At 36.2% G+C, this 24,431-nt stretch overlaps 1 pseudogene; it reads right to left on the reverse strand.

Moving 5' to 3' along the window:
* Window positions 1-16,840, reverse strand: part of LOC109074669 — a 37,590-nt pseudogene extending 20,750 nt beyond the window's left edge.
* Window positions 16,841-24,431: the final 7,591 nt, after the last annotated feature.

The following is a 24,431-nucleotide window of genomic DNA, read 5'->3' on the forward strand; positions in this document are numbered from 1 at the left end:
TAGTTTAGTCTGAAACTGTAAAGCAGAGCCATCCACACTTAAGGTTACAGACTCTGCTTTGCGCAACTGGTGAGGTGAACCCATAAGCATCGCTTCAGTCCTGTCACTGTTTAGACAGAGAAAATTTTCAGACATCCATTTTTTAAACTCAGTAAAACATTGAGAAAGAAAGACACAGGAATTTTGACATTTTGAATGTATTTAGATCTGAGTGTCATCAGCATAAAAGTGAAAGTTAAGACCAAGTGTTCTTAAAAGTTGGCCAAATGGAAAAATGTCAATTCTAAAAAGTAAAGGGCCCAAAACTGATCCCTGGGGAACACCAGAGTGCACCACACCGACCTCAGACCTGCAACCACCCATCACAACAAACTGCTTGCGATCAGAGAGGTAGGACTTAAACCACTTCAATGCAGAATCAGAAACTCCAAATATAGTCTCTAAACGGGTGATTAAAATGGAGTGATCTATAGTGTCAAAAGCGGCACTAACATCAAGAAGAATCAGTGCAGACAGATGGCCAGAATCAGAAGCCTTAACAAGTCATTAGTGACCTTAACTAACGCTGTTTCAGTGCTGTGGAGTTTTACGGAATCCAGATTGAAGGGGCTCAAAAAGATCATTAGAGGAAAGATGAGAAAGCAATTGAGAAGCCACTGTTTGTTATAAAATTTTGGCGAGGATTGGAAGATTAGAGATGGGACGAACATTATTCAGATTATCAAACTCCATGTTGTTAGTTTTTGGTACGGTGCTGCTGGCACAACACCAGTGCACAAAGAGACATTGATACTGTAATTCTCAAAACAACAGGACAAAGGGAATCAAAACATGATTTGAACAGACAAGATGGTATCTGATCAACTCTGGAAGTTAAAGCTTTCAGTTTCGGAACCATATTACAGAGAGACTGGGAGTCATGAATAGTAAAGTTAGAGAAAGAATACCAGAAAATGCTGTAGAAAAGAAAAGTAAGAGGCAGCAGAAGTATGAGTAGTAATAAGGTGGTTACGTATATTATCAATTTTTGTGCTAAAAACTCTAAAAACATATTTCAGAGGTGAGCTGAAGCAGGAACATTAGAGAAGCTGTGATTTTTAAGCAGCTTGTTGATTGAGTGAAACAGTTGTTTAGGGTTTCTCTGATTCCTGACAATTATCTGAGAAAAATAAACAGATCTAGCTGACACAATTTCAGCCTTAAGACCTATTCGTACAGGATTAGGATTTCGTGTGGTGCATTCACACCGGATAAGCGAAGCCTGTGAATTTACTTGAATTTACTGACTTATCTCCCGGATAACCAGATGTCAAGGCTTTGAGAGTCCCGTTCTATGGTCCAGTTAGATGGATTTAAAAAAAAGAAACTAATATAGTCTCGTGCGCTGTGTCATTTACATTTCACCAGGTTAAAATAATATCTCAAGCTTTATTCTTGATTTACTTGTAACACAACCTCAAAACCTTTTCAGCTTTCTCTTTCTGCACATTGTATGGTGTAGCGATCTGACAGCACCCAAATACTTTCAAACACTACAAAGCAGCTCCATTCTTTGCGAAAGATGGATAAAAAGTCGCACGGGAAACAAAAACCTTGAAAAATAATATACGACCTGCCAAATGCTGGCCAAATCACAGAGATTATATCGATTCGCACGGGACTAATATTATCACAGGACCTCGGTGTTCGGCGAAATATGGTAGGTCATTTGCGAGGGATATATTTTATTTTACAAATTACAGACATGGCACAGGATTAAGAACAGAGACAACCTCTGCAATTATTACAAATGACTGGAGAATACTAATCCCGTGCGAATAGAGCTATATATTCAAGTAAGTGGTCTTTCCAGTCCTGGTAATGAACAGTTAAACCTGATATGCACCAACTACGCTCCATTTTAAGACACGTAGCCTTCATAGCACGCAGATCATCATTGTACAAAGGAGCAGAGCGTGCAAAAGAAACAGATCGTGATTTCAAGGGAGCCAGCATGTCCAGGCCAGACAAGAGAACAGAATTCAGCACAGAGACTTTATCATCCAGATCATCAGATAGAGAAACAAACCTTAAAGAAGAACATTCATTTGAACATGATATTTCTAAAAATGACCTATAACCAGGTAAAGTTTGTTTAGTCGTGTAAGTGTTCACATAAATGCTCATAAATCATGCTTTACACCATTTCCCGTTTTCTGTCTGAAAACCACAGGCTATTAAAACTCTACAGGTCAAACTCTGTAAAATCCGCACTTCTTGCACTTTAAGCTGTAAAAATATGCTATCGGAGCACAAACACACACACACAAAAAATCTATTATGCAATCTATTATGCTGAACAAACACTTTCAGAGCAGGAGATACAAAGAGATAAAACAGACAAAACTTAGATGCAATGAATTAAACATCACATTTTCTAAAGGAACATAATATAATCTACTAGTTGTATTGTTATATTGTATTCTAATCAGGGTTTCTGAATGAGTACGTGGGTTTCCCAGGTCTCCCCTGAAACTAGCCCAGGATCTGTTTCCTCTATTGTGTGATGATTGAGCCGCACCCGTCACATGCTTCAGTCTTACTCATGCTTCCAGATCAATGTCAGCTGCCAGCCTTCCTGACAAACATTAACTAGTCACACACAAACAGCTAATCAGCAGTTTTCACTGTTATTTAATCACGCAAGTCCATCAAGAATAAGCTTCTTTAACAACATTAGGACAAAAACCTAACCTGGCAAACACACTGCTTACATGAGTTTATTTTACCATATAATCATAGAAATATTTAGTAGGGCCTGAAAAACTACTATTAAAACATTCACAAAGTTTCAAATCTAAGACTTAGGACCTTTTTAACGACAAATAAAATGCATACTGTTAAAATCATCTCAGACTCTTGTTTAAACTCAGCAGGCTGCAGCACATATTCAACCACTTAATATTTGATTTAATACTGGTTAAGCAAGTTTAAAATACTAAAGACGTGATTTATTTAATACGTGCATATGTTTTGAAAACGGTTAATGGTCTAACACATCAATATACACAGATTTAAGAGGTCAACCGATACTGGATTTTGCTCTTATGATAATAATGTTTAAAGAAAAGCAATAACTAGATCATTGTGCTGATAATGACAAAATCTATATATTGACAGGGTGACCCAGAGAATAGAGTTTAATGTTGAAATAAATGGCAGACAGTTTATTGTGTAACCAGGAAAGAAAGAAAGAATCCTGTTTCAACCTAGGATTTCATTCACATGTTAATTCTTATGTCCACTTGGTGTTTATTAAAGAATAGGGAAACCTTATATTAATGATGACCTTATAATATTATACAGTAATGTATGCATATGAAGGTAAGCATGCTTCGAGTGTTTCTTACACACAGCTGTGTGAATGAGGAGAGGGAAGGCATGCAGAAGAGAATCAGTGTCAGTGAGAAAATTAAAGGCAGAGAGATAGAGATTGCCGCATAGTTTCTGCCTAGCAACAGACCGGCAGTTTGAGACACACACAGCCCTCGCTCCAACAGTATTTATTACTTTATAGTTCAAAGGAAAGAACAAAATGAAAGCGGGAATGAAAGCAGAGGAAACGAGACACACACACACACACGTGACAGAGAGCATGTGCACATGTGTAATGAAAGTGAGCGACTCTATTATATACTATATTATAAGAGTGAGATCAGGACGCAGAGACCAAAATTCCCCATTCTGGACTGTAGAAATGGTCACTTCTACCTGTGGTCATTTCCCATTTTTGCTAGCAGCTAATATTTAACATTTAAAACCATGCTGTCAGCACAAAACCATTTCAAACACGAGCAAATGTTTCTGCCAACGTTTGCAATCCGATGTGGTTTCTGATCACGTATGAAGCAGAAATATATACTGCCATTTGTGATGCTAAAGGCTATGCATACTAATTAATGATAAATTATAACAATTATATTATTATAATTATTATAAATTAACATAAATCTCATAAAAAATAGACTACCTTGAAGACCACAGACAAATCACATATAGTCATAACTGTATATTTTAGAGATTGACCGATATCATTATTATTATTATTTTATAACCGTTCCTGATCATAACTGTATATTTTAGAGATTGACCGATATCATTATTATTATTATTTTATAACCGTTCCTGATTATAAATAATTGTTATACATATAATTGCTATAAATAATTCAATTGTGTACTGTATTTTGTTTGTTTAACATTGTAAGCCTATCACAATATTATTTTTATAGGGTTTTTTTTTTTCTGTGTCTTCTTTGGTATTATATTTTACTTTAAATGCTGTAAAATGATGCTATGATTTTGGTTTTTTTTTCCTGTGTTATCTTTGGTTTTCTTTTTTGTTAGGTTTCTAGTATTTATATTTTATTTTACTTCATCTTTTTTTATATAATATAATATAATATAATATAATATAATATAATATAATATAATATAATATAATATAATTAGTTAATACAAATTAGGTCCATGAAATAACATCAATAGATACAACTTTACATTTTAATAATGCATTAGTAAATGTTGGAATCAACAATAACTAAGATTAATAAATGCTTTAGAAGTATTTTTCATTGTTAGTTCATGTTAACTAATGTAGTGAACTAATGTTATGGAACCTTATTGTAGTGTATATAATATATTATATGATATACAGTCTAATTAAACCAACAAGCTTTATTTGACTTTGTGTACTTTGTAGCAGTGTTTCCTTAAAATATATATTTTAATTTTGTCTTTAGAAAATAATTGGCTAATTAAAATAAATGTAATCTTATTAGTTTATTTATTTTTTGACATAAATGTCCAAATAGTGTCATCAGTTGTGTGTGAAACTCTAACAAGAATGTTTGGCATTATGTGAATGTTACATAAAGTGAAAACAGGACGTTCTTCAACCATCACGTACTTGCATTCATACATTGCATGCATAACATAAATGAACCCTTGATTGTAAACTTTTGCATGAGTTTGGTGTGAACTAGACACCACAGAAGCTGTGCTCTGATCGTCATTAGCAGCTGAGAGCATGTTTCAGTTCCTCTAAAGTCTGTGGTGTCGGTGGCTGAGACTGTCTGGGATCATCTGGAGTAATGGACCAGTGTGGTGCAGAAATCTGAAACCCATGCTTCTCCCCACCACACAGGACAAGCTTTCAAACAACTTCCACACTGCACGACATTTCCATTTTAACGAAGCGACGAAACAGACCAAATGGCTCTGTCTTTAAAACTGGTGTGATCAATCTGGTTTCAAATGGCTTTGTCTTTGAAAGTGGTTTGATTTTTATGGAAGTGGGGTTGTGCAGACCAAATGGCTCTGTCTTTAAAACTGGTGTGATCAATCTGGACCTGGAGTTGTGCAGAGGACACTCTGTGGACTATTTGTTTAGGTTTGGGTAGAGGTTTGAAATACCTGAGAAGCGGTTTACTGTTAGCAAACATCCCAACACTAGCCACGCTGCAGAAGCTGTGTTTGGAAGAGTATTTACAGTAAATATGTGCTGCACGCTTCCCTCTCAAAAACGCAACAGACACAAAATAAAAGTGATGGAGGTGAGAAAAGAGCAGTTCAGAAAGCATCTGATCATATGGATGTGTCTATGTTTGCACCAGATCAGCACTCCAGTCAAGTCCAGTCATGTCACATTCATATATATGGTGCTTTAAACAAAACAGATAGCTTCAAAGCAGCTTAGGTAATTAAAAAAAAAAAAGTGTGTCTGATCAGATCTAATACAGATAACACCAAATTCACTGTTTTTGGCACACTTTGTAAACAAAATAAAAAACAATTCCTTCACCAAAAGGAAGACAGAGAGAGAAAGAACAAAGGGAGGCTGCTAAAGACAGTTCAACATTACAAACATGAATACAAAGCTCCAGCAAGCCAGCAGGTAAATCATCATATAGCCTAGAATATTTAGCAGTTTGTCACACTTTAATTCTTGTAATTAGGTATATTTCCCATTATAATCACTTGTCTTGATACTATTAATCTATAACATAAATATTTTATTAAAACCATATTAATAGTAGGCCTATAGGCTAAACAGTTAAAAAAGTAGTATAAATGTTCTAAATTAGTAGTTTATTAGTATATAATATAGATTTATGCTGTAAAATATTAAATTAAATGTGTAATACTTGTAGGGGAGAGTGGGGCCAGATTAGCCATTTTTTACTCATGTGGTCCTCAAGATAAGAGAAAATGACCATCTGACCAAATCTGATTCAAACCCATGGGAAATAAACAATAATATAAAAACTAATTTAATAATTTCCTTTTACAGACAGTCATATTTTCTTTTCTTAAAGTTAACTTTAACAACATAAAAACAACCTAATTAAGTTTAAATTTCAATATTTCATTGTTTGCATCTCTGAAACACCAAAGTTGTAGCCTTCCTAAAAACAGACTAAACAGAGTTTGTTGGCCAGTAGTGACTACAGGTGTAAAGATATTTTTATTTATTTATTTTTATTTGTTTCCATAGCAATATCTGACAACACTGCCAGAACTTAAACTGATAGTAATCAGAAGAGCCCACAGACACTGCTGACAGGATACCACATACGGTAAGGCAAACACAAACGAAAAAAAAAAACAAAAAAACCCCACATGATATTATCTGTCAGAAACGTTATCAACGCTATCAAAACAGTAGCATTTAAAACTAGTGCAGAGATCTGTAGAACAAGTATGTTACGTCTATGCTATTTCATATTGTAGTTATATTTTCACAAAGTCGTGCCAACAACATTCATAAGGGCACTAGACAAAGTTATCATCTATATAGCAATGGTTATTAATGAAAACTACAACAGTAATAGGCTTATGTATTGCTGAATGAATAATAAACAACTGATAAAATTATATACCCCTAAACTTAAGTAATGGTGCAATGTGAATTTTACAATGCTCATTCCTCCAATACAGAGAAAACATCTTTCACAAACATCTACATATCTGTCTCTTTTAAAGTGTTTAGTGTATATAATGAATGGGTTATTACAGCACAATTCCCACCCAAACCACACTCATTATCAAACCCTGGCTACGGCCGTGGTGCCTTCCATTCCCCCAGTGTGTTTCTCCTTTACACAGTCTGGCAGAAATAATGAGTGGTTCCAAAATACATGGTCACATGACAGTAAAAGTGTACAGCTGCCAAGATACAGGGGTGGCTCAACTTACCCCACTCTCCTCTACTTCCACTGAAGATGAGACAGAAGCAGGCTCGGAGAGTGAGGGAGAGCCCACTCTTATCAAAACATCTACAATAAAGACAATTATTACTGAATTTGCTATCTTCTCTTTTAATTGTATATTTGTAACAACTGGATAATTTGTATTAACAAGCACCCATCCTCCATGTGCCCCTTTTTTTGGTTTGGGCCACTGCCTCTCAAAATGTCTGTGCACAGCCCTGATTGTTAACATGTTTTGGCAAGTTGCTAGCATGTTTTAACATTGCTAGCATGTTTCTAACAAGGTTTAACACATTGTGAACTCATTTGAACATGTCGCTAACACACTGTTAGAATGATTTTACAAGTTTCTACAATGATTAAGCACATGGATACCATGTTATAACACATTACTAACATGTTTTAGCATTTTCTGACATGATTTAACACACTGCTAACATCTTTTAATGTTGCAAACATGTTCTTAGCATGATTTATAACAGTTAACATATTTTAATGTTGCTAACATGTTTTTAGCATGATTTATAATATTGTTAACATGTTTTGGGAAGTTGCTAGCATGTTTAACATGTTGCTAACATGTTTTATGTTCTGACATGATTTAACACACTGGTAACATCTTTTAATGCTGCAAACATGTTTTAACACCATGGCAGCATGAATTAGCATGTTGGTAACATATTTTTACACATGGCTAACGTGACTTAATTTGCTAGCGTGTTTCTAACATTTAAATGTTGCTAGTGTGTTTTGACTTGACTCTGACTTGATGTCCATTATGTTATAAGCACAAGTACACACTTCTTTATTGGTAATTTTACTACAAATACCATGGTTAAACTATGGTTTGTATAACAAAACCATGGTTAATTTGTGGTTACCATGATCCATGATTTAACTACAATAACCTTGTTTTTTATGGTTAATTTTCGCGAGGGAGGGGAAGTTGTTTTGATTAAAGATTACATAGGCACATGAATTTTGATTAAAAATAAATAATAATGGTGTGCTTGGATAAATCATTTATAATACATATTGCAAAATCCCATAAAAAAAGAAGAAATGTCGATTTTGATTGCATGGTGACTTTAATGTGATCAATTCATTTTGTCACAATCTGTGAGTATGGGAGAGTTACGGGAAAATGTTTTAAATAGCATCCATTTAAATGCCACCCAGAATAGCCTCGCAACCACTTAGCAATACCCTGACAATCAATGCATGTTCTTTAGCAGATTATCTTTAATAAGGCAACAATCCATTGAACAGTTTATTTAAAGCTTAATTTAACCTTACAATTCACACACAGTAATAAATAGAATACTTGCGTGGAATACATTAATGCTCATGCTTTAAAATCGTCACTGGGATATAACCATACTTTTAAAAATGGTTTTCTTGCATTGATGGGTTAGTGGTTTGCATGTAAACCAATAAACTGATTTTTGGTCGTTTTCAGCATATTGCTGTGCATGTAAACATGCTCACTGTACACAACTGCATACAGTAGCTGTCATAGTTCTGACAAACATGGTGTAACATTTGCACAGTTACTCATAATATCTTCAAAAATCATTAAAAATCAAGTTTTATTTGCTGTATTATTTAAAGACAAAGATCATTGAGGCAGTTGGACAGTTGCATTGCACGTGGGTTAGGGAATGTGTGCCCTTGTTATGCATAACTCTGTCTTCAAGAGAGCAAGAGAAAGAAAGAGCAATGAAAGACAGAAAGGGAGAGAGAGAGAGAGAGAGAGAGAGAGAGAGAGAGAGAGAGAGAGAGAGAGAGACTGTGTGAAGAGTTGAAAGGTGAATTGTATTTTCTGGTGAAACAAGAATGAGGGCAAAAAGGGCCCATTGTCTTTTGATTGTAGCGATGTGTTACTACGCCACAGTACAAATCTCATAGTACAATAGTGCAACGAGAAACCATACATTGCACTTAGTGAGATGAATTACTGTAAACACGCAAATAAATCTTTGAATTCAAGAGTTGAATCTGTTCATAGAGTTGAATGGATTACAGTCAGTTTAAATAAAAAACACACTTTTAAAATCCAATGAATCAAAGAAATCATTAACAAATCAAGCAATTATTTAAATGGTTAACATTTCTATATGAGAGTATCACGAGGGAAGGGAATATTGCTCTCCTTCCATGTATTACTAAATAAAGCAGTGGTATTTTCATAAGGGTTTTTCAATTTATGAGTAAAATAAAACCTTTTGTAATCATAACTTGAAGATACTTTGACGTTTTTTTCTACAATGTGAACTGCACACCAAAAAAGTGGATTTTTAAATATAAACACACACACACACACACATACACACACATACATATATACATATTCATACATATATATACACATATATACATATACATATATATATTTTGTTTTATCAAACACTTCTTTAAGGTCAGGTCTGAATGGAAATCTATGAATAAGCGCTTCTAGTTTCCATCTAAAAGATCAAGTCACGCCGGCTGATAAAGAAACAGTGAGTTGACCTGAACAACTTCAGGCTGGACAGCTGGGTAAATACAATGCGTGTGGGTGGACGCATACGCTGCATGTGAGCAAATGTGCCTGCAGAAAACTAAAGCTCACATTTCCATGTGCAGCACTAGCTCAAACAAACAAAAAACCCACTTGATCTGTGTCATGTTACAGTGGTGATCAGCAAAGACAGCTGGTTTACTAAATGCTCAGATTGCAATTAATGTGTTTTCAAAAAAACATCACTAAATCTATGATAACGAACAAAACACAAAGAAAGGTGCCACGTTCGCAGGAAGTTCTGTAGAACCAGCAGCATTCTGAAAGATGCAACTCTCCCCTATCCTCATCTATTGTCTTCGCTGTCATCTGGGAAGTGTCAAAGGGCCTAAAAAGCTGCACGACTTTAAAACACAATAAAACTCTGCCCCTTATCAAAATTTACCTCATTACTAGAGTAATCCCCATACAATGTTGGATTAAAAAGGAAACGTTTAAAAGTGTGCACGGGTAAATTATTTAATGTATCTTTTTTTAGTAGCTGCACAACAAATTTCATTGTACATGTGCAATGACGATTAAATTATTATATTAGGCAGACTTTAGCTATAAAAAGGATAATTTTTGGGTAGGTAATATTAAATGATTTCCTATTAAAGGGGTCATATGATGCGATTTCAAATTTTCCTTTCTCTTAGGAGTGTTACAAGCTCTTGGTGAATAAAGAAGATCTGTGAAGTTGCAAAAACTAAAGTCTCAAATCCAAAGAGATATTCTTTATAAAAGTTGAGACTCGTCCATGCCCCCCTGAAACGGCTCGTTCTCTACGTCGCGATGGTGGGGAAGATTGCAGCATAACGCCGCAAAGATGTTCACGCAAAGAAAGAAGGTGTACCTTTTAAACTACTTTGTTTGGCCTTCCCACATCTGCTACGTCTGGGGCGATCCGTGCGGTTGCTGAGGAAATACATCAACTTTGCACTGGGATCAAGATGGGCTTCTACGTCGCGATGTGGGAAGTCTACGTCGCGATGTGGGAAGATTTGCATAACGCCGCAAAGATGTTCATTCCAAAAGAAAACATGACTAGAAATCATGTTTATATCACGTTTATAATGGGTTTTATGTTTATGTCTCGTAGCTCGGGCTGGACAAGTCATCACAATATGTTAAGAGGTGTAACATTTTGGTCTCACACTAGAGGCATTCGGCCAATCACAACGCGCTGGATAGCTGGCCAATCACAGCACACGCCGCTTTTCAGAGAGTGGAGCGTTGTGAAAATCGACACGTTTCAGAAGGCGGGGAATAGAGGAGAAACTATAATGTACAGTATGTGGAAAATAATGTGTTTTTTAACCTTAAACCGCAAAAACACATTTCATTACACCAAATACACCAAATAATGTTCTTTTTAGCAGGTATCATATGACCCCTTTAAGAAATTAGTATCTGTGAGATTACCAATATGGTGGTGCAGTATTACATTATCAGCAATCCAATACTTCATTAATATACTGTAGATCAGTGATTATGCCATAAACCTAATTTCACCATTATTCCTCTCACATCCACCCAATAGCACAGTAGTTTTCCATGGACAAGCAAACATGCAAAACTATTCATATCTTTTTCAGAAAATGTAAAAATCTAGTTTGACGTGCTGTTTAAATTGAGTAATTTCATTATTTCAGCAACTTCTGGAACAAGGTTTTAGGCTAGTTTGTGACAAAAAATTCTCGGTTTACAAAACCACCGTCATTTTTTTTTTCTTACATTTAAATAATAATTAAATTAATTTATAAATAGTTTTAATAAAAATCCTTAAATATATACATTTAATCGCGTATATGTGATAAATGTAAATCCAAATTATACATCCTGAAAACACAGTTTTAGGTCACGTCCACTTTATTTTTATATAGCACTTTATGCAATATAGATTGAAAGTCTGAATATATAAATTCTAATTTGAATATACACATTCAAAAATCCTGAATATATAGCTCTAAACGCCAAATCTATTTTTGATCAAGCATACTGATTCTACAGGTTCTTAATTTCTCCATATTTGACTAAACTGCTTGGTGTAAGTGGCAAGATTTAGTTTTAAGCCATGACTATCATAATCAGTAGTAGCTTTGTCTTTGAGCATGCATAAAAGCTTTTATTCCAGTTTATTACTTGCCACATGGAAAGATATTTAGAAAGGACAGATGTTTCAAAATTGCAGATTATGTGGAATTTTCTTTAGAACACATAAATGTGTGCATGCACCTTAAAACATCTTCCCACGGTTTCACAGACCAGGCTTAAGCCTAGTCCTAGACTAAAATGAAATCTGAGCTGTTTCAACTGAAAGAAACTTGCACTGATTGATCTTAAAACATGTCAGTGCCATTGCTTTGTCTTAAGACGCACACCAGTAATGCTTTTTTCTAAGGAATGCTTATAAAAATGACTTAAATATCCTAATTGTTGTTTTGTATAATAATGGTTTATTATGATAAGTGTTTTTTATGAAAGGGGGCTTTTGGACCAGGACACAGACAAAGCGTGACCAGTCGTGCTCCTGAAGAGTTCAGCTCCAACTGAAGGTTTCTAGCAGAGGTCCTGAAGACCTTGAACAGCTGCTTCAGTAAGATCAAAATGCTAAGGTTAGGCCTCAAGTTTCCTTTGCTGACTCAAGTTTAAAATCTATTACGCTCTAGAAGTAATTTAATCAAACATAGTAAATTCGATTTTGGCAACACTGACAGCATCTTTGCTCCTATTATCCAAACAACTTCTTTAATTCCATTTAATATACCTGATTGCACGATCATTTATGGGCCTGTGAGTTATGGATGTCACTCAGAAAAATAAAAAGCTTCAGGTACAGTAGATCAGCAGCACCTACTGTGTTTTTATCCTACACTGATAAAAGCAGACAGTGAAAATGGCTCCTAACAAGATGAATCAGCTTGATCAAAAATGTGTAGCAGTAACATTCATCAAGGTGATTGGTTCATGGGACCAATTTTATCCTATTCACTCTTGCTTTTGAATCAGAACCCTTCAGGCCTGATCCTGACCTTGTCATCAGAATGCAACACTAGAGGCAAACGTGCATGACTCCCAGTGATGATATTATTCTATTCATTTGACCTCATCTTATTAAAATAAAAGCCTGTGGGGCCTCCAATGCAATTAGAATAGTCCTCAAAATCTGAAAGGGCTCTCCCGAAGGAAAATGGCTTTCAGGCTGTCTGAGGAGATCCGAGAAGAAGAACAAGGATTACTTTTCAGGGACTTTTCCGACTTGCTCAACTCGATCAGAGAGACTCTCTCTTTCACAGGATTCAAATCAAGAATTTCTTTGCTTGCTTGTTTTGGGTCATTATCATGCTTAACAGTTGCCATCAGCTTCTATTCTCCAAGTCTAAATCGGTCTAATGTGCAAGGTGCAAATCGTCCCAGAAGTCCTGCTTCTCTTCAGGGACGTGCCAGGATCGACTGTGAGGTCAACTGAGAGTTTAATGTTGTGCATTTAATTATGGTGCAAATGCAGACTGCGTTGCTGAGTTTGCTGATAGCTTGCTGTACTTTAGTCAGCATGGTAAAACCCCTCTAGAGTTATTTTATTATTAATCTATCTTATTGACCTAATGAGACGGCAGTTAGAGGATATAATCATTATGGTTTTGGGTAGTTTGCAAGACCTATCAAATTTTCTTTTCTTTTTTAAAAAAAATAAAAATAATGCCACAATACCACAAATGTGTACCAACATTTGAGACACCACCGTAAAAACCTATATGATCAGCGTATGACAACAAACTGTCAAAAAACAAACAAAAGCACACCTAACTGAACAAATATTGATCATTCTGCTTTCTGAGAGGAGCTCAAAGCTGCACAAGGAAATAACCGACGCAATCACCTATCATTTATGCAAAAATATGGTGCCAGCAGATACTGTCAGTTAAGTCAACAAAAAACACCAACAGCCTTCACACATTAATCTTTCAACAGTTGATATCCATGAAACGCATGAGAAATGCAAAGCATGCGTTGAATTAGAGCTAAAGCAGGTGAAATACTACGACAGTCAATAACGAATCCGTACACAGCTTTTTATTAATGAGATGCCTGCAAACAGCTCACTTTCCTCAAGATCACACTGACTGGAGAAAACCTTTCTCAAGGTTCGAGAGAAGAAGCTTTAGCGGCCTGACTGGGGAATTTGTGAGGAGGAGCAGTGCATGTCTTCACCAGAAACAATGGCTTTAATACAGTAAAGAATTGCTTTGAGCAGATGTAGGAGATTTATTATAGCTTAAAAAAGTTTAAATGAGAAACATTTAAGGGTTTACATGTGTCACGTGCATAATTTAATTTGTACTACTAGTTATTTTTAGTGCAATGAGATTCATAAAATAGACTTAGTCAAATTTTTCAGGTGATAGACTGGTTTTTGTCTGAGGTTCTGTTAGTTGACTGTAAAACATAAGACCTGGTGCCACAAAGGCATGACACACGTTCAAGAATCTGTAAGATATTGGGTCATTTCTGGACTTCACAGATGCCCAGTGTTTCCTACCTGAAACTAATTCTTCATCTGCTGAACACAAAGAAAAGATGAGGACACTAAACTGACAAAAACTATAAAAACCAAATACATCAATAAAAACGTATTCAAGATCCAATGCTGTGTTGCTTAAATTCACCTAAAATTATTATTTATTTAAACAAATATTATACAACTTATTATCTCCAATTTTTTGGCTTATTTTATATCACCCATCAAAAGTTTGTGGTCCATAAGATTTATTATTATTTCTTTAAATACATTAATTCTTTTATTTAACAAGGATGCATTAAATTGATCAACAGTGACTATATATTATATATATATTTATTTTTTTCATCTTTCAAATAAATGCTGTTCTCACAACATCGACACTGGTACTAAACTGAATTAAAACAACATTAAATTGACTTGAAATGTATGAACTTTCCTTCCTTTTGCAGAACTGTTTCACAGCTTCCACAAAAATATGAAGCAGCACAACTGTATTTGATTGATTTTGATATGATTTCTGAAGGATCATAAAGACTGGAGTTATGATGCTGAACATTCAAACCATTTTTTTTAATGCAGAAACCATAAATTACACCTCCAAATTGATCATATGGACAAGAGTTTCAATAAATACATAGAAATAATGGCTCGCTTTTGACTGCTGGAAAGGCATGCCAACACAGTTATAGGATTTCCTTTCAGAGAAAACAGCAAAGCCATGGGTAAATTGATGCTTTCTTAAGTTTGCTGATTCATTCTCATTGAAGGCTCTGAGCACTGCTTACAGCTCTGTGGGTCTTTTTCTAATTCTTTTTACGAATGAAGTAGCACTTAATCTGTCTCTCTGCTTGTACATGGTGCATCGCGTCATAACACGAGCATCTAGACAGAGAAAACAACATCTGATGAGACTGTTATTAATAGGGAAACTTCCTTCAGTTACCAGATTAGCAGGGAAGGACATAATGTGACACTAATATGATAAACTCAAAAGGCCTGTGGTGGCTTTCTCTTATCTCTGTAGGCTGCTCAGAATTACTGTGTGATCCTCAGAGTTTGTTGACCCATATTCACTATTGCACAACGCACCGACAGGCTAATGGAGGGCAAAGGGCAGGACGCAGATGGTTAAAAGGGTGCTGTTGTTTTTTAAGAGCGGTTATGTCATCTGGTCAGCGTGAGGGAACCCAGTGACATGACACCCCGTGATGGCTGGCACCTTGTCAGCTGTTGATGCAGATGACTCATATTCGTCTCAGTCAGCAATGCCTTTCTTTGTACAGAGAGTAGTGCGCTGTAATGCTTTGTAAACAAACTCACCTTTCCACATGCATTCATGTGGGTGCTCTGATGGAAATGCCAAAAATGTGTGAAATGCAACTGCGTGCTTGTCTATTACAAAAGTCCATTACGACAATTAACCATGGTTTTATTATTGTAAACGTGTAGTAGCATGGTTTTGGGGGCATTTATTTCCATTTGTAGTTTACTACAAATAGTAGCCTACCATGGTTAAACTATGGTTAGTGTAGCAAGATCATGGTTCATTTGTGGGTTACCATGGTTAAGTAACCAATTTTCTGGTTTTATTTCTAGTAAAGCAGTTAGGGGAGCTTGAAACTGCCTGGAAGCCCGATGCTCAAGTTTATCCCCGAGAATCTGAGGGCAAACTGAGTTGAAAACACACACACACACACACACACACACACACACACTTGTTTTGGTGACAACATTTTGCTCTAGTCCGATTTCCAGTTCGCATCCCGACTGTGTACAGATGCATTGTGATGACGCATTAATAGAGTTGCTGGCATTACTGACATTGATATTTAATATCGCCTGGGTGACATTGGGCGAAAGATCGCTGTTATTCCGCTGCACTTGCGCACAAGTCTCCGGCACAGCCAGGAGAAAATGGTCCGAAAATTGGCTGAAGCCAATGAAAATGGCCGGGATCCATGTTAAAACGATCAGCTGTTTCTGAAATCTCCCGAAGCCGCCCACGCTCGGCAAAACGCCGCCGTCGATCTGCGAGAGTAAATCGGGCTCTTTATTCGTTTCGGGGGTAACGAAGCCGTTCTCCGGTGGATGAGACTCGATGTCCAGCTGAGACACGGCCATCACCGTCTCGCACATACCGCAGCCCGGTTCGCTAATGCGTCAGAACCGCGCACAATCCCCGTTCACACTGGATGCTCAATCAAAAGGAGAGCTCCGCGTCCAGTGCTCAGGGAGTGGTTTGCGTGTCTTCACGCGTTCCGAAGGCGTCACGCACCGTCGTTCGCGATCAATCAATAGACAAGTCACCGGCTTGGCCCGATCGCTCCACTATCCAAACACGCTTCTGATCGTTAACCAACAACAGGGTTCAAGGAAAGCGCTGCTGATCCGTTCCCATTCCCTCCGTTCACAGCCACAGGTAACACACCTGTCCCAGCCACGCAACCCCGATGCGCGTGACATTACACTCAGACACGCGTCATAATCCACTCAGCAGCTGAGGAATCTCTCCGTCTGACACAAATGTCTCGTTTTTTCAGTTCGCACGCACTCTATAGGCTCTCCCGTGATCATATGGACCGAAATAAACAGACGCGAGGGCGGAACTGAATGTCCTCTTAACGCGGTCATTGGATGGCACTGAGTCCAGTCACATCTAGTGTGCAAGACCTCAGAACTTCCGCAGCTTCTGTTTAAGACACAGTCAATTCAGTAGCCTATGTTCTAAAGGTTTAAGTAGTTATGCTCTTTAATAAGCACGGAGCCCCGCACATGGCATGCAGGAAAAAATAGTAGGCTAAAATCGTGTAAAAGATTTATAAATCGTGTGCATGATTTTTTTTTTTTTTTCATGTCATGTGCGGGGCTCCGTAAATAAGCGTTTAATCAAATCATTTAGTAGTGTGAGGATGGGAGACCTGTTTTCATTTTGTGGCAGTAACTGCTGCCATCTATCGCCTCAAATTGGCAGTAAGACCATTTAAATGACAATACCTTAGCACAGGGGTCACAGGACACCACCCTTACCAGAAAGTAGTATAATTCAAGTTTATTTTATTAAGTATATTTAAGTAAAGTTCAAGTATATTTTTAAGTATACTTTATGTAACAAGTATACAAATATCAGTGTTCTAGTAGTATACGTATAGTGTTCTGTTTCAATACTCATTGGGACATAAATTGGCCCACTTTCTAGTACATAAAAGTATACTTTTAAGTATAACAGTAGCATACTTTAAGTACACAACTAGTTTACCTCTATGTTTGTAGTTTGTACTGCAATTATACTAAAAGTGAACTTATAGGTATACTGAGAGTTTACTAATTAAATACTTTGTACACTTTGAAGTATAGTCTCAGTAAACTACTAGTTTAGTAGATTTATACTGCAAGTATACTCATAAGTTTTCTTTAAGTGAACTGTACATCATACTTTAAGTATACTTCTATGTCCTTATTTAGGTTTTATTTTGTATATATTTTGTTATATGAATATCTGAACATACAAAACATCCAAAGAAAGAACAGAGTATCTGCTTGCAAACAAAAACATTTTATTCTAGCTTCATGCATTCTTTTTTTAAACACTTAAATGTGGGTTTCATAAAAAAATAAAGAAATAACATTTTGAACAAAAAGCTAAAAAAGGAGTCGATCAACACTCCAAAGCTTGACTGTAATTATTACCTCTTCATCAGTCGACATTTTATTTCCATAACTTTACAGTTTTGATTAGTGGTGGCAGATCGAGGCTTTCGTGAAGCAATGAAACCGTTGGACAAATGTGTCATATTGTGTCGAGGCTTCGAATCAATCCGACACCCGTCTCAACGGTGACACCTAGTGGTCAGTTGCATGTGTTGATTTGAAACAACATTGACAACGAGCCATTAAAAAATGTGTTGTTTTTATTATTATTATTGTATTTTTCTAATATGTGAAGCTTGTAACCTGTAGGCTTCTCACTGTGGATAATGTTATTTTGGTCATGAAAAATGAATTTTAATAAAAGAAATCAAGCTACAATGTCTCACTTTTTTAGAGTTTTTTTTTTTTTTTTTTTACAAATAATTTCTCCAGCCTTTGAAAAAATCCTCTCACAGGGGACACTTGTTGCTGGCATGCAAATATATTTTTTAGCAAGGACATACAAATGAGGAAAGATTACTGCTCTCTCTTTCAAGTAAATTAGGGGATCATGAGTTCTGTTCAAAAACGCATCATGGAGGTATTTTTTCACTTCCACTGTGGCATCAGCTGTAGCATTGTGTATCATCTGGGTTTCATGGATACGATTATCAAAAAGTTCCTATAAACTGTCCTGTGTTTCTACTGGTGTTGATGTTGATGATGATGATGATGATGATGATGATGATGGGCCTGATGATGAAAACAGCAATTAATAACAAATCCTACACTGACGGCATATATGAAGTATATATTATATGAATCAGATTACATAACATAACATAGACTGAAACTGTAGCCTACTGGTTCATTATTTGGAAACTCGTTTCATAAACAAAGTTATGTTATGAACGTTTATGGTCAGTGTGCAGAGAAAAAATCAAATGGAATGTAGAACTACAACAATTAGGAAAACCAAAATGTTGTCTTCACTGGTTGTAGATTGGGTGCTCATATGTAGACCTATAAAATGTCACTATATCACCAAATATCCGCTATCTCAAAATCAAACTCCTCTCACAAAAACCCACAAGGTCAAGATGCGTTGACTATTGTGTGGTCTGTACCCGACCGTGTCAATCATACGCTGATTCGGCGGACCATGCCACCTGTCGAAACACTTGTGAAACACTTTGAGGCTTCATTAGCCGTAGTCACGTGACATGGGCGTTTTGAATCACGCTTCGGATCAGTGTTTTGAAACATCTGCGCTTCGGGATCTCACAAAGCTTCGGAACGTCTGTTTCGCGTCAGCCATCCTTAGTTTTGATGCTGTTTCATGTCAGACGATTGTGTTAGATTACATGTGTTAGTATCTGTTGTTTCTTTTTCTTCTACACTTGTGTTGTTTTGGAAATTCTGTACAGAAGATGTGTACTAGCGCCCTCTACTGTATAACAATGAAAACACGGATTCTAGGAGCACAAGTATAGCTCAAGTATATTTAGACTTTTTGTAAGTATAAGTCAAGTATACTTAAATGTCATTTTAAGTACATTATATTATATTTATATTTCTGAGAAGTACATAAAAAGTAAACTAAAAGCATACTTTCCTATTTTTAGTTTAAAAGAAGTATACTAACAGCATACTTGAATAAACTTCTTTTTCGTAAGGGCACATGGGACCAGCTAATCAAGGTCTTACGACTTTATTTATGTGCATATCCATCCTAAATTCTATGTGATAGTAGTAATTTTCAACACTATTTATTTAGGGCAGATAGGGTGGATAGTGTGCACACTGGGGCGCAGGGTAGGTACAGGCTTCTTGAAACTTCCAGGCAGGTGTGTTGAGGAAAGTTGGAGCTAAACTCTGCAGGACACCGGCCCTCCAGGACCATGTCTGGTGACCCCTGACTTAGCAAGTCTAGTGTTAAAAGAGACCAAATGTTATACTGCAGTAGGCTATTTAACGAAGAGCTTCTGAACTTTATATAGGTACACTCTCAGAGAAAAAGGTACAAAAGCTGTCACTGAGGCAGCATAACCTTTCAGAAAATAATATGTACTGTACACTTTAGGTACTAATATGCACCCTTGAGGGGTAAATAAGGTACAAAAGTGTACCGCCCCCACTTTTCCCCTTTCCAGAGAGTGTGCCAGCTGTTTTTAGGATGTAGTATGCAATGATATGATTTTATATTTATATATGATATGATTCTATATAGACAGCGTTGGGGAGTCGTTACATGTAGCAGAATTATGTAATTTAATTACAAAATAAATGCAATTGTGATCAATTACCGTTACTGAAAAAATGTGTAATTAAATTACAGTTACTTATGAAAATGTTAACAATTAAAGATCTGACATCTGAATATTTTTTTATACTTACATACAGATTTAATTGATTTCTTTCATAAATTGCTTTTCATAAATTTTCTTTCATAAAATGCTCCTGACCACCATTGTTTTCAGGAGCTTAGACACATGCTTATTCGACAGTCTTACTGTTTTATTTCCCTATTTGGATTCATGTATTTTGCTTTGAAAAAGTTTTTGTTTTTTTTTTGTTTTTTTTGAGGCATTGTTAGATGCCAGTGTTTTCTGACATAGCTACGCAAAGATTTGATTTTAAAAACATTATCATAGCTATTAAACTATTTCTTGTTGTGGTTTTGAATCTGTATTTAAACTCAGAATTATCTCAAAGTCTGATTTTGTGGGGGCTGTGCTTTAAAAAGATTATTATAATCTTAATACGAGTGATGAAGCATTTAAAGTCTGACAGCACTGAGTCAATCAATGTTGAGTACTGTGAGGTTAACCCGGCCTGCTTCACATTTTAATAATGATCAACAGTTGAAAACATTAGAAACATAGAAAAGCTATTCAAAATAATCAAATGTGATTAAGTAATTGAAATAGTTACACTATTTATTACATTTTAAAAAGGGTAACTTGGAATCTGAAACCTATTACATTTCCAAAGTAACTTTCCCAACACTGTACAGTATATATACAGTAGAAGCAGACTTTCCTATTATTCGTGGACAAGCATTATTTGAGTAAGCCTGCCATCTAGTGCTGACCAATAGTGTTACAGGAATTGTCTTTATTGTAATTTTGTTTCCGGAAGAGAGAACTTGAGGATTTGAAGGCAGGGGTTATGCAGCTGGAGTCCTTTTTATCCCAAGAGTAAACCACATGTTTAAAGGTTTGTGCAGAACATGTTTTTACTTGGATTCACGTTTAGTTTGCTCCATTCATTGTTTGGACTGCTTCTTTATTCACTGATCGAAAGACACCTGACATGAAAACAAAAATAGCAATACTCTCTTAAACGCTTAGCCAGGAATTATAAAGATGAAAGAATATCCTTTCAGATAAAGATAAGGGAAAGAGAGAGACTCCAGTAGAAATCTTATTTGGGTGTCAAATAGGAAGAGCCCCTTTAAATATTTGTTTGCTGGTTTGTTGATTTTAGTTTTAGATTAAGTTTACTTAGATGTTTTACTCCGCCGTTTCCATTGGTCAAGTCATGTTGCTTAATGTCTGTAACCATGACATCAACCTTTGCTTTTATCATGTTTACACTGATGTGTGAACGATCACCTGTTAGGACAGAAAAAGAGATGCAGCTCACACCCTTTGTATTAAAGTCTTCAACTTTGAGCCCAGCCGTGAGTCATAAAACTCAGTCATGTTGATACAGACTCTGTGATGTTTTACTGACTTATTTTACCATTCAGTTGTTCTAAACTATCTCTTAAAAAAAGACAAACAAAATAAATAAAATAAAATAGTAATAATAATAATAAAATTATATAATAAATAAAAAATCCTCAGTAATTATAAAAATTGCGAAATTAAAACGAAAATTTTGATGTAAAAATCCAAATTAAATTAAAGCTTGTTTTAATGCTGTGGTTTTGCCAAATTTGTCATATGCTGAACTTTTTAAAATTTATAATAATTCAGAGTATTTTAGTGGGTTCTGACTTTCAATGAAATCCAAATATCATCATCAATATCATCATCATCTCTCTCTCTCTCTCTCTCTCTCTCTCTCTCTCTCTCTCATATTTTATGTTTTGTTTATTTTTGTATTTATTTATTTATAATAGCTTTTGGGAATGATTTAAAGACCATCTCTTTGTTCTCAGGTTAGGTGTTAATTGCAGTTGATTTTTTTCAATATCTGTTGACCCTTACCATATTGCTGTTTCACAAATTGTTTTTGTGTGCGATGAACATAAACACAGATAACATAAACACGAATTGTTTATGTTATCTGCAATTATGTAACTAATAGAACTGTTTACATTTTTGCTGAAAAAACAGCAATATAATATTGGCTATTTAACGACAGGTTCCCATTGAGACCACTTACCCCAAAGGTCAACTATTCAGTGTTGAAAAGTAGTACCCCCAAAGTTCCAGGCTTTATGTATGTATTATGTATTTTGTTTTTTTTCCTCTCCAATTGTGGAATCTTTCCAGACAGTGGTTTAAAAGTGAAGAGAGTTACATAAGGCTGATAAAACTATGATTTATAACTCCTCTAGTCTTTGATGTTTGTATATACCCTGACAGTATAACAGCAGCTTTCACCGCAAGAGTTTTTGTGATTGCGTCAGCGTGAAAATGGGTTAGTCTTTGGTGGTTGATGAAATCATTAGGTGTGTGTCATCGTTGTAGTATCTGATGAGTTAGCATCTGGTGTGTGAATGTGTGAGTTTTGATGACTAAGTGACAGCTTAAATCACTGAATGATATAATATGTGAAAGCAGACAGATGTCTCATTGCCCATCGTGTCTAGATGTACAAGTCACTCTCGCTGCATATGTCCATGAAAATGCATACGTCCTTTTCTATAACAGTATTCCATGATTATCAGATACTTTGCCAGTGAAATAAATCATTAAATCAAACCGAAACCCAGCAAAAATGTCTGTGTTCTCATTGCCAGGAAGTTAGACAAGTTGGAGAATTAGCTGCTTAAGGGTGTGTCAGAATAAAGTGTGCGGTATGTGTTGTCACACAAAAGGCTTACTCATACAGTAGACTGCCAACCCCACAACAGGTGGTAACAGAGCAGGTGTAGACGGGGGGTATTTGAGCAGCCACGCCTGAAACGTAGAGAAGCAGTGGGAAAGAATGAGAGAGGCGTTTGGCTCATCTCTGTGACCCATCCTTAGCAGACCTGGAAGTTATGTTCTGTAGAGTAGTTACTGTTATAGCATATGGCTGGACAACACAGAACTATTCATGCATAAGAGGTCCCAACATTGTAATAAATCAAAATTAAGGGCAATGTTTTTACGCATGCCATCTATAACATGTGCTTATGACTTGAGAAATACTATTGCAATGTGTGCGTTATAAAGTTAGTAAAACTGACTGAAATCATGTTAATCCTTGCCAGTAATCTGTGGTCTTAAAGGAATAGTTGGCACAAAAATAATACTTGTCATCACTTACTCCTTGTTCCAAACCTGTATGAGTTTCTTTCTTCTTCTGCTGGAGCACAAAATAAGACATTGTGAAGAATGTTGTTTACCAAAACAGTTGATGGTTGCCACTGACCTGTGGAAGTCAAAGGGTTCCTTTAACTGTTTGGTTACCGACATTCTTCAATATATCTTCTTTTGTGTTCACAGAAGAGAGACACTCATGCAGGTTAGGAATAAGTGGAGGGTGAGTAAATGATGACAGAAATTTTCATTTTTAGGTGAACTATCTCTTTAAGGGGCGGGTACCACTACACTTTTGTTCCCTTAGGCTCATCTGATATGACAGATGCCTTGCCTTGACAGTAGACAGGAGTAGCCGGGCTACAGTCAGGGAGGAGTGAAATGAGTGTCAAGATGCAGATAAGTGTCATATGCACATGAATGAGTAAGACGAAAACGCAAGCTCATGTGGAAATTCATCGCATTACAAAGTTTCTAGCTTGATAAACTCTGAAACGTGAATACATATCACGTCAAGATGTTTGACTAAAAGAAGAAAAATGTCACTTCACAACATCTGAGCTGAATTAAAAAATGCTAATTTTAAGCTCCAAGTGTCACATCTGTCTTTTTTTAGGCAGGAATTATCGAGAGGATCAGGATGAGTGAGCAGAGAATATTGGGCGAATGGCTTTGTGTGCCTTTGCTTGGTGATCTCTTTGCTAGGTTTGTAGATTTCTTGTTTTATTGCACTGTTTATTGTTCCAGAGTGAAGTTCTGACGAGACAGAGTCCTGTCTTGTCAGAGAATCACGCCAGCCTTACAATAGAGGTTTTGTGTCTACCCAGCATTGCATCTCTAATCACCCCCAAGGGCCAGGGCCCTCTGAGGTACCACCACAGGAAGTGGGGATGTCGAGTATGTGGTGGTTTGACTGGAAAATCTCAACTTCGGGAAACCTGAAAGGAAGGAAGCGGAGAGTGATGACAACAATAAAGAGGGAGGATGCGAGCTCAGACCAGAAGTGAACCT

Source organism: Cyprinus carpio, chromosome B2 (genome assembly GCF_018340385.1).
Source record: "Cyprinus carpio isolate SPL01 chromosome B2, ASM1834038v1, whole genome shotgun sequence".
Classification (NCBI taxonomy): Eukaryota; Metazoa; Chordata; class Actinopteri; order Cypriniformes; family Cyprinidae; genus Cyprinus; species Cyprinus carpio.